Genomic DNA, 11,525 nt, shown 5'->3' on the forward strand with positions numbered 1-11,525 from the left:
TAGCACTCGGGTTTATGAACACACAGCACACTGTGTTTTACAGCAGCAATTATCATTTTCAAAAGTAATCAATGGGGACGAGGTGAAAGACAACACTGCTTCGTCTTACGCTTTCCTGATGTGCCTGCTGTATAACATCTTCGTTTCTGGTCGTCTCGAGGCTTCTGTGTGTGAAAGGCCCTTCCTGATTGCAGAATGGCAGGACAGTGTGAGTGTGGAGTAAGAACAGTGGAGGAAAACTCGACTTCTGCCGGATTTGGTAACTGCTTTCACGGCTTACGAGGCTTTCAGTTTCTCTCAGACTAGAGTAGCAGTTCTCAGTGTACAGAAAAGCCAGTTAAATGGAGCTGTGGAGAGTGATATAGACACGTGCTGCTGCCCCCTTTTCCTAAAACTGAATGATCACCATGATGAACTTGAATCTGGCAGTACAGTATTTAAATAAAAAATGTTATCAAAACACTACATTTGTAATAAAATATGTTAAATGAATGTAGAAGTGCATTGTCTCTTTATTATTTAAAAGGCAATTATATGCCACAAGAAAAAAAATGCAGTTAATCTTCCCATGTCTGTGGTTAGAAGGGAATGAGAGGGCATTATGACTTTAATAGTAATTGCTAAAATGATTATGCAGTGCAGAGAGATTAATTCTGAGGGATCATGCAAGGAGAGACAGAGTTCTGTACTCTGCTCTGTACTCTGTGCTCAGTCCTCTGTAATCTGTGCTGTATACCCTGTGCTCTGTAATCTGTGCTCTGTAATCTGTGCACTGTAATCTGTGCTCTGTAATCTGCGCTCTGTAATCTGTGCTCTGTAATCTGTGCTCTGTAATCTGTGCTCTGTAATCTGTGCTCTGTAATCTGCGCTCTGTAATCTGTGCTCTGTACTGAACTTTTCCCTCACTTCCCATTCTGAAGCTGAGAGATTTTAGTTCCAAAACAGAAGACTGAAAATGAAGGATTGGTTTTGAACCCTGGTAAGGAGAAGTGTTGGGAGATGTTCCTCAGAACGATCTCCACCACCTTCATATTTTGAGTAGAAACAGATGTGGTTTGACTAATTACAGTTCATCGGGCATGGACAGTCCCACAAGATCTTCAGGCTGCCTGGTTGAACGTGTTTGTTCCCTGGTGCCATGATGCTGAAACAGCTTGTCTTTGCTCTGCTGTCCAAAGCCTTTTCTTTGCACATCAGTAATTTCCAGTGACCAGTGAAAGATGCTTTCATGTAATAGCCTCAGGTCCCTGCACTGACTGGGGTTTTGGCTTTGTTGGGTTTCCTTGCATAAATAAAGGTTGGAATCAAATATGGGGGTCTGTTGATTGTTATTGTTGATATTTGTTTTTGTTTGTATGTGTTTACAGTAATAACGTTTGAACAGTCGTTTAAAAATTCAATAGTGAATTTGAATGTGAAATTAGCATTTTTATGTTCCCAAAGTTAAGAGCCTTGAAATGTTTGAGGCGTTTGCATGTTGTGGCCAGAGGTTTTTAATTGGTTCGGTCCAATGGAAGAAACATGCTAAAAAGTATGTCAGATCTGGGCATCAGATGTCCCGATAACTCATGCTAGTTAACTTCAAAAGGTCACATCTCATGCATGATGCACTGTTTCAGTAGAGTATTCTATAAAAAGCCAAGCTATTTAGTAATGCGTAAACAATACTCTAAACAACAACAACAGGAAAAGTCAAGAAGACACAGCTCGAATTCTGATAGTGTCCCATACAGATTTCCTTCATTAGTGAGAGTGAAAAGCAAACATAAGACATGTCAAGTCACAGGTGTAAAGGCAGCTAGCACCTATTCACCACCATAGCAAGATGAAAAACACCATGCCCCATTCTTAGCTTGCTACCTATCATGTATACCAATGAAACCAGAACCAAGTGATCCTTCGTTATGGTGTGTATGGATGCACCACAAGAAGCATTTCTGAGTAGATTTCCAGATGGTGCCACCATCACCCCCACATTCTCCACCATCTCATCCATCCATAGAAATCATCAAATGAATCTGCATTGATTCAGAGAACTTGTGCTCTCATGCACGCTTACTTTTCTCCAGCTTTTTCAGATTGTCGGAGGTTATACCAAAATGGCCTCTAATTAGTTCATTCTGCAGCATTCAAGTGCCAGTGATACAAAGATGCCAAATTCCCCAATATGGCTCCTATTATTCAATAGTAAAAGTTCACTTCCCATCAGATATTTTATTTTACTCCATTTCCATGCTTGGCCTCATTAGCTTAAAACACTTTTCTGAAGCAGAACTGTGCTTGACGACACCTTTTAATTTAAACTTGCAGTTAACACAAGTGTGTAATGGAACTGTATATTAATTATTCACTTACCTCACCATAGGGCAGAATTTTAAAAGGTTCTAAGGTCAACAGCACTCTTGGTATTCCATATTGTGCTGTGGAAATGAATACCAACCACTCTGAAGGTGAAGCAGGGCTCTGCAACAGACAGCAAACTCCTAAATGCAATTCATGAGCAGAGAAGCAGTTATATCCGAAAATAACTGCCTACTCCTCTTAGCTATGATGCTCATTTTTGAGAGAGGATGTTAATAATTTATAAGGAAATAGGAAGGTTAAACCCAGAAAACTAATTATATAAGTACCCTCCTCAACTATAAGCAACATTTCCAAGTAATAAATCAATGTAGACTGAAGGTATTCAGAATTAGAGTTTACTGTACCCTGCTGTATTCTGTAGAATGTGAATACTCAAATATTACAAGCATGCACAGGGCCATTATTACTGCTGTGTACAGTTAATAAACAAACTATGATATGTAGGCAATGGTTAATGTACAGGATTTGTAGAAAAATAAATAAATGTAAAAAAAAAATGCTGTGGTAGATGCAAATTGCCCATACCGGGCATGATGAAGCAGAGGTTTTTGATATTGGTAGTAAAAATGTACTATAGATTAATGAAGTAAACAATCTCCTTCTGCCTCTGTATGTTCTGCAATGCAAACTGAACCGCTGTGAACAGGCACGTGCACTGTGGGGTGGGGAGTCTTCAGACGGAGACATTAGCATATGTTTTCCACTGGGATCACAAGGAGCTCCTAGCTTGCAGTTAATGCCAGAGAGACAAGAGTATAGGGGTGATAGTTGCCAAGTTCTGTCAAGAACAGACAGATCCACAATGTATTTATGTAAATGCCGTCCCTGCGTGCACTGCGGCATGATACTAAGAAACTGCCAATACTATTTACACATGGAATATTAAATAAGAGACGAAGCAAATTACATTTGCGCTAGACTGTGTAGCTCTTTCCTTGTTCTTTTGTTCTTTATTTACTTACACAATCACCACTGAGCAATCAGCCTGGCAAACTAAGAGGACATGATGCGACGTGTCTACATCAAATATTAAATAGCCTGCAATATCTAGAACTCAAAATATCAGCTTGTTTGTTTCCGTGCTGAAATGCAAAATGGTGTTTCTGCAGTTTTCGTATGCAATGCTTTTCCAGATTGATTTAATGTGGATTTGATTTGATTCAGGTTGGTTGACTGTGTATAAAACATTCTTTTCTTAATGGTGGTCATCTTACCACCTTTGTCCCTTAGTCTAATGACTCTAATTATGTTTGACTGGCTTTGGTAGAGCACAGTTGAGAGCTATATGGGCCAAACAGTCCGTTTCAGCACCACGGACAGCGTTTGAGTGTGTTTCCAATGGAACAGGGTTGTGCAGCTCATTGCAAATGTTTTTTAATGTTTTGCAGGGGCACTACCATAGGATGGCATCATTTAAAATATCCTTTGCTTACCACTTAGTGCCCCATTTTGACATGTGCAATCTCCCAAGGTCCTCTACGATCGTTATTTCACTAACATGATGGGCTCTCTGTGCACATTTATAATTAATCGTTTTAGATGTTGGTTAGCTAAATCTAACCATTTCAGTGTTTGTATGTAAAAAGTGTCATTGTAGTCCTCAGACGTGTAGGAGTCAAATTAGTCAGTTAGCTGGGTGTCCCAAAGGTTGTTGAGGAACATAACAATTTGAAGAAATTGAACGGAAAAAAAATAAACACTATCGTACATGTTTGAGAAATTAGTTCCTGTTCTTTTATTCTGCACTAGGGAGCTCTTCCAACAGCAGGAAATAGAAAAGCAATTGCACTGTACCGGCAACACGGTCTCAAGATTACCAACTTACACACAAGTCAGCTGATGTGAAAAGTTGAAAATAGGTCAAATTAGGGTGAAGAGCAAACATTTCAGTTATTACTTTTCTAATGATTCAATTTACATAAAATTCAACAAAATCACTCTCACTTAAGAATATTTTCCAAGATGCTGTTGGTTTTGGGTGGGCGGGAAGGGGGGGGGGGGGGTGCTGGGAATGTGGTGGTTCATTTCTTTTTGTAATCAAGATGCATAAAAAATTCAAGAGCTGTTAGAAGGGTGAAGTGAAAGAGGAATAATCTATCAGCCTGCACAGTCCACTGTTGGAACTGGATTTCACCAAGTTACAATCATTAGAAACACAGCCAAAGAGACTCAGTTGAGCTCTCTGGTAATATAGAACACTGACTTCAGTGTTGTGTGTGTGTTTTCCTAAGGTCTGTTCCCGCCTGGCATTAACATACATCAAGGATGATATGTGCATGGGCTGCTAGGCTATGATGCACAGAAGAGGAGAAATGGTAAGAAACTATGAAAGCAGCTGTTTTTGTCTGTTCCCTTAAGGCCTAGCTTGCGTAACAACATGCCTACATGCAGAGCGATTTCCAGTTGATCTTGTGATTACTCGAAATTTTGAGTCAGGTGTGAACATTAAAATGTGAACAAATGTATTGTGAGCAAATACATTTGTTGTGATGTGAAAACATACCATTGTCATGTGTTATTGCTGATGTATTTGGGCCAGTCTTTCCCCCAAAGTCATGGTTTCCATTAACACAAGCCTAGCACCTCTCTAAGATGTCTTCCCTGCTGGCACCAGAAACAGGCGGACATTTCAGAACAGCCTTTTGACTGAGACAAACAAGCGTGTGCCAGTCCTGCAGGAAGAGTGGCAGCACGTTGGATCTAAGACCATTTTGACTGATGAGCTGCAATGAGGCTAATTGAATGGAGGCAGTAATCAGCAGGCTGCTGGATTGGTGATGTGGGCGAGCGCGGAGTTCTGGCTCAGGACGGTGATTGCAGGAGCCAAACTGCTGTGAATGAAGATACTGGAGCAGATCTTCAGCAGGCCGATTCAGGACTCGCATGCCGCGCGGCCGATTTGGGCCGGGCTTGGGTGGAAGGCGTCACGGAGATGTAACCCTGGTGAAGGACACGGTTCTAGAGCAGATCCACTCCAGGACTCCCGTGCACTCTTCTCACCGCCAAATCCGTCGTTGGACTCGGGGGTTAAAGCGGCCCGCGGCGCTGGAAGCAGACGGCAGGGACCTCCGGCCTGGAGCTGATGGCTGACGACGGCCTTCGTGTTCAGCGGCCCGGCGCTCCACTCCCGCTCCAACGGTGCCGTCAGGCTCCGCTCAGACCCAAACTGCATTCCTTCCTCATCATCATCGTCTGCTGCAGCTCCTCTTTCCTCCGTCCCCTCATCCTGCAGCCCCCGAGGCTGCGAGGTTCAGTCTGCCGGAGAACGACATTATTGCCACTTTAATTTGCATCACGGAGGTCCAGGTACAGGTCTAGACAAGAGCTGGCATTACTGATGGCATAATCACTGCACACTAACTGGTAAATAAGTGTGGTAGTCATCTACAGAGGTATGTGTGTTCATTAGCAAGTAATAACGAAGTCAGCCTATCAGGTATATAGCTGCATATTGTCAAATGTAAAACAAACAAATACAAATTTCCTCTTGATTTCACCTGACAGATTCAAATGACAGTTTCAAATGACTTTCAATGAAAGGACACAGTGCCAAGCAATAATTTTCTTGTCAGTTGAAATGAATAGATGTATAAAGAGGCTGAGACACAAACTGGTTATGATAACTGCTCAACAGAACAAAGAACTCCGCCATACATTTTAAATTAGTGTTTTTTTTCATCTTCACAGAAAGCAATGACATTGAGTTCAAAAACATTTAATCTGTTATGTGTGTTTAAGCTTTCTGTGGTTTCATGCTTTCAGTACAGCAAATGTACATACAGTATCAGATAGTCAAATGTTTGCTTTACTGCACGAATTTGAATAGCTCTTCATTGTTTCAGTACATTCTGCAGACAACTGGCTCCAAGAGTAACTTTTCTCAGGCAGTTAAATCTGTTTTCTCCTCACTTAGTCAATGTGTCTAACATTTTCACTTCTAAGGCACATTAATTAAATTACCATTAATCTTACTCCATTAATTTTAATCTGAGTTCCAAATTGAAACTACATCCAGCCTAATATATGGTTGTCACACTGATAATCCTGAGCAGAGATTTCACTTCGTTATTAAAGAGTGAATAAGAAATGAGTTCAACAAAGCTGACATCACCAAACGCTTCACCTAGAAATGTTCATGTTCGCAAATGTCGAACCACACATAAACCACCACCCCTCCCTCAAAATTCAAACCCTACTTAAAATAACCCCCAAAACTCAAACTTAAAAAACATCAAACCTCACACCCTACCTTAAAAATCCTCAAACCTCAAATCCTATTAGAAAGAGAGAATGCCTCAGATTAAAAGATGTGTTATTGATGTACAGTTACAGACTGTTGCCTGTATGGTTACAGACTGTAGTATGTACAGGTACAGACTGCAGCCTTTGAACAATTTGTCAGTCATCATCTACCCATTAATGAATCATCAGTGTCAGACCCCAGGACCACAGACATCCGGTCCTTTCACAGGTGGTGAACTGTTGTCATGGCAGGACTGGCACTGTCATGGTACTGGCATGCTAATGGGTGTAGCATTGCTATGGGTGCACAGCAGGCACGATCGTGTTGCTGGAGATGTCAACGTCACTGCTGCACTGAGAGCACTCTAAAAATACCCAGAAAACCCAGGAGCTGATCATTCATGAAGATTTAGAGGACCACAGACCCAAACAGGGCTGCAGCTTCAAACTGTCAACCGACAAAATGCTTCCGGTGAATAAATGTTCCTAACAAATCAGTATGTGAGTTGTAGCTTCGCTCTACTTAACAGCAAGCGTAACGGATGTATACGTCGTAGTTTTGGTATTGTTCAATCGTCAAAGCCAAAAGACACGTAATTCGGAGATGTTCCCCATAGAAACTTTAAATCTTTTGCTAAACACCTTTACTTAAAGCCACGGTAGGTTGCAATGCATTTTCCTCTGCAAGTGTCTCCACCCCAGGCTGTCAATGTAGCAAAGAGGAATTAATCTGAATAACACCACCCCAGCTAGGGGACTTACACAGCACTCGTGAGGTGGATTTTATTAGAGAAATTATAATATTATGAATATGCATTAACATTTTGGCCTTAGCCCACAGGAATCCCATGACGTTCTGGCTAAAAATCCACTGATTTTATAGCACTTCATTGACGTGGACAGGCAGGACAGTACTTCAGTCACCACTGGATAGATGACTCACAAATCAGTCTGGATCTGAGTGGCCGCCTTTCATTGGCGCATGAATATGCGAGTGCTGGCGCTGTAAAGGCAGTAATCGATGCACATCAAACATCCCCTTGCTGGTTTGTCTGACTAATTGGGATGGGATAAGGCACATATGGCTCCCAGTAGCATTGCTGGCCTTGGCTCGGATTCACAAGCACTTCCACTTTGTTTTTTTACCCCCCAGTACAAATACGAAAGGGGTGATGTGAAGTCAGAATTGCTGTCACTGAGTGTAAGCAGGTATCCCGGGGTATTTGCCGCTGAACGCGAAAGCTTTTTAGGGTCTGGAGAGCCGTGAGAGAAGACCTGGGGGGGGTAAGGCATGATATTGCAACTTCATACTACTTAGAGATGATGGTGACTTTTATGTATTCCGGGATCTGAAAGGATATCGTTGCCCTTGGTGGTAGCTGTGCTTTCACAGGCCAATGCAATCGTGGGAACTACTGCCTTTCTTTGCTCCTTTATTTCAGGGTGTCATTTTGCTTATCGCCGCTATGCCCCGCTGACATCGCGCCCCCTTCACCGCCGCGTTACGTCCACCCCCGGAGCTCGGCTCTCCCTGCCAGATGTTCGGCCTAGCAGGCTTTCTAACCAACCTGTCACGGAGCACAGCAGGTGCGTGTTTGTGTGTGCTGGCGTGTGTCAGAGAGCGTGGCTGACAGCGCTCCCACGGAAGATTAGGACCTTTGCGTTTGCATTGGTACTCGGGGGTGATCGTAACCTTCGCCGACATCATTTTCGTTGCCGTTCAGACCCAAGGTGCTTAAACATTTAAGCCCTTTGCTCCGTCTGATGCCTAATTTTTTCTTTGACGGCAAAGCTGAGAATCTGCACCACTGCACACACCTGAAAATAGCTATCCTGAAATCTTAATGGAAAATAACGGACACTTTTTCCTTATTCTTGCCAGCTGTTTGTAAATAAACATCACATCACGCCGTGTATCTGTTTGACAGCTGGCCTGTGTCTCTTGTGAGCTGATCTGCAAATAGTCAGAGCTGAATGCTGACACAGTGACAATATATATCACTTATCTCTCTGGTTGCTTTCACATGGAATGGGAAGAAAAACAAGCCGGTTGCATTTAACACCGAGCTGTGCATTATTTGTGCAGGTTTGCAACTAACCTGTGAAGAGTGTACTGAAGAATAATGATTTGAGCAATCATTTACCTAAATTAAAGCCACAAATCAAATTAAATGGGCTATATGTTTGTTTTAGCACCTAGTAACACGCTATCTCATAATAGCACCTAGCCTTTTAATTAGCCATTAGAAGCTATGCATAAAACATGAAGTATGTATTAGAATGCTGTATACCTAAGCTGACTTAACTTTAATATGCAAAAGATCCTAGTTGCATATTCATTCATACCACATTAATGCCTCTGCAGTAAGCATGTGTGTAAAAAATATTGTAAAGATCTGTGCTGCAAAACGAGTGGCCTAATTTGTGCCTGGTGAATTGTTCTAGACATGATAGGCGCATGGTTGTAGGCGAGATTCTCCGGTCCATTGTAAGTGGGTCTTAAAGGTTTTTATGGATTCATCTAACGGGATTCTGCACTTCCTCACCGGAGTCCCAGGGCAGCGTGGGTACTGCAGTCCATTGAAGCCGCACAAAAATGACCGAGCCTACGGAGAACTTGTGCAAGTCTTGTACTTGTCTATCAATGTTTTGGACGGTGCGTTGTATAATATAACACAAAAACATGTCTGAGAAAGAGACGTTTCCAGAGGGTGACGCAGAGGTACGTGACGAAGCTGTACGTGACGCAGCGTATAGGAACATGTTCAAACAAACCATCACATTTGGATCAATCTTTCATGCGTGTGCCACACCTCCGTTACAAATGCAGCCTTTCTCTAATGACAGCATGCATTATTGAACATCCCAGAGGGGCCTCGGTAACGAGTCTCTGTATTATTCATACGTAAAGCCGCCAATTTACATTTATTCATTTTGCAAACACACATGTCCTCGACAGCCTTCAAAACGTCCGGCGAGGGCCATTGAACTGAGACATCGACTTCCAGTCATTCAAGTGCAAGTTTAATTAGAGGCGTCAATTCCAAGTTCATAGATTAAAAGTCCTCACCAGGATTTTGCTCGAGCTTGCTAGATTTTCTAATTAGCAATCCAGGTAAAATTAGTGGAATCAACACAATCCAGGAAGCCTGAGCAAAATCCTGGTGAGGACTTTTAATCTATGAACCTGGAATTGACACCTCTAAGTTTAATTTAGGTCATAGATTGAGCCAACCAATTGTATGCAGTGATTACAGTATACATGACCAAAGAGGAGGTCACAGGAACACTGGGTCTCTGGGTTGAAGTCTCACATCATTAACAAGTCGCCTAGGTTTTTAATCCTTCGCTATTCATGACAGTGCTAATCAAAGGTGTACTGAGGCTACATTCGTTCTAGAGAATACACCCCCCCCCCACACACACACACACGTACACACATACACACACACACACCCCAGAGAGCTGCGTTTCAGGAGCGAGAACGCACGAGCTGGCCTCCTGAGAGCCGTACGTTCAGTGACAGCAGCAGCAGTGAAATGTAACTCATCGTTATCTTTCTAAGGGGAAACATTTTACCCAATGATGGAGTCACAGGAGGAATTATTTAAGCAGGAAGTGAGAATGTACAGTGTTTCAACTTTGCATAACCCCATTCAAACTGAATTTAGAGTCTCTTTGACCAACGCTTGTGTTCAGCTTCTTCTCGTGGGTTTTGCTTTTGCCTAGTCAGAGCTCTTGGAAATGGCTGCTCTGTGCTTTCTTTTCTTTCTTTTCATTCATGCCCATTTGTTTTCTGTGTTATTTATTCTGTCCTAGAACTCTGACTAAGGCAGGCTTTCCCAGTAGAAAGTCTATTTTTCACTTACTCTACAGAATAATAGCATCACTACTTAATGAGATCTATATATAAAAAAAAACATTAGGTGCTGTGTTACTAGCAGGGGCTGGTGATGTAATGCTACATTGTTCAATTACATTAACCTCATACCAGAACTGTGATCTAATCCCAGAGTGTGTGTAGGCTGTACTGGCTCTCCTACCTCCATCAGGGCTGATGGGTAAAACAGACCCTTCATGTAGTCGAAGGATGTTCATCAAAGGAAGTGCAGCCTTCATCATCTTCACACCCAATCATGTTGACAGGCATGACCACACACACACACACACACACACACACAAATGAATCTGGAACAATGTTGAGCGTCTAAGGAAGCAATGAGTTGAAGTATCTGTGAAACCAGCCCAGATGTGCTGACAGAGCAGGGAACGACTGTGTGAGATCATACGGCTAATGTGTAGCCAATCGATTGGAGAGTGTGAAGGAGAACTCACTTCCTCACTTCATAAACCACAAAGGCATTTACAAACCTCAGGTCAGCCGGGCGTCGTGAATACAGTCAATATAGTGAAGCCAAGTAGAACAGAACTTTTGCTCAAAATAATGTGAAAGAGAAAACACACACAGACGACAGACAGGATAGCCATAAAAGTGTCTTTCCCCCCATTTAAAAGTTGTGTTTATGAGTGTCTTATGTATAGCAACAGGCTAATCTACACCAATCAATTGTAGCGATGTTTATCCTGAGGTACAGTATCTTAGCCACTTAGCAACTGTCTTGTAAATGCTCCTGTGAATTTAACGTTAACTTGCTCAGAAGCTTTTTTTCTCCGTTGTTTGGATTGTTCACGTCAGCATAGATGGAAGGCGCACGTCATCATGGTTGCTTCGTTATTTTTGCTTTGCAGGACAAATGATACTTCAGAAAGAACTGACCCAGGTTCAGCTAGCGCTAGGCTCGCATCACAGAGCCTGTTCTGTATAGCTCTTTGTTCGGCCAACCCCTATATCATTTATTTTACTTTCAGGTCCAACATTATTTAAGTCAGATGGAGTTTGTGCAAGTGTAGATGTGTGT

The sequence above is a fragment of the Brachyhypopomus gauderio genome, chromosome 9 (genome assembly GCF_052324685.1).
Source record: "Brachyhypopomus gauderio isolate BG-103 chromosome 9, BGAUD_0.2, whole genome shotgun sequence".
Taxonomy (NCBI): domain Eukaryota; kingdom Metazoa; phylum Chordata; class Actinopteri; order Gymnotiformes; family Hypopomidae; genus Brachyhypopomus; species Brachyhypopomus gauderio.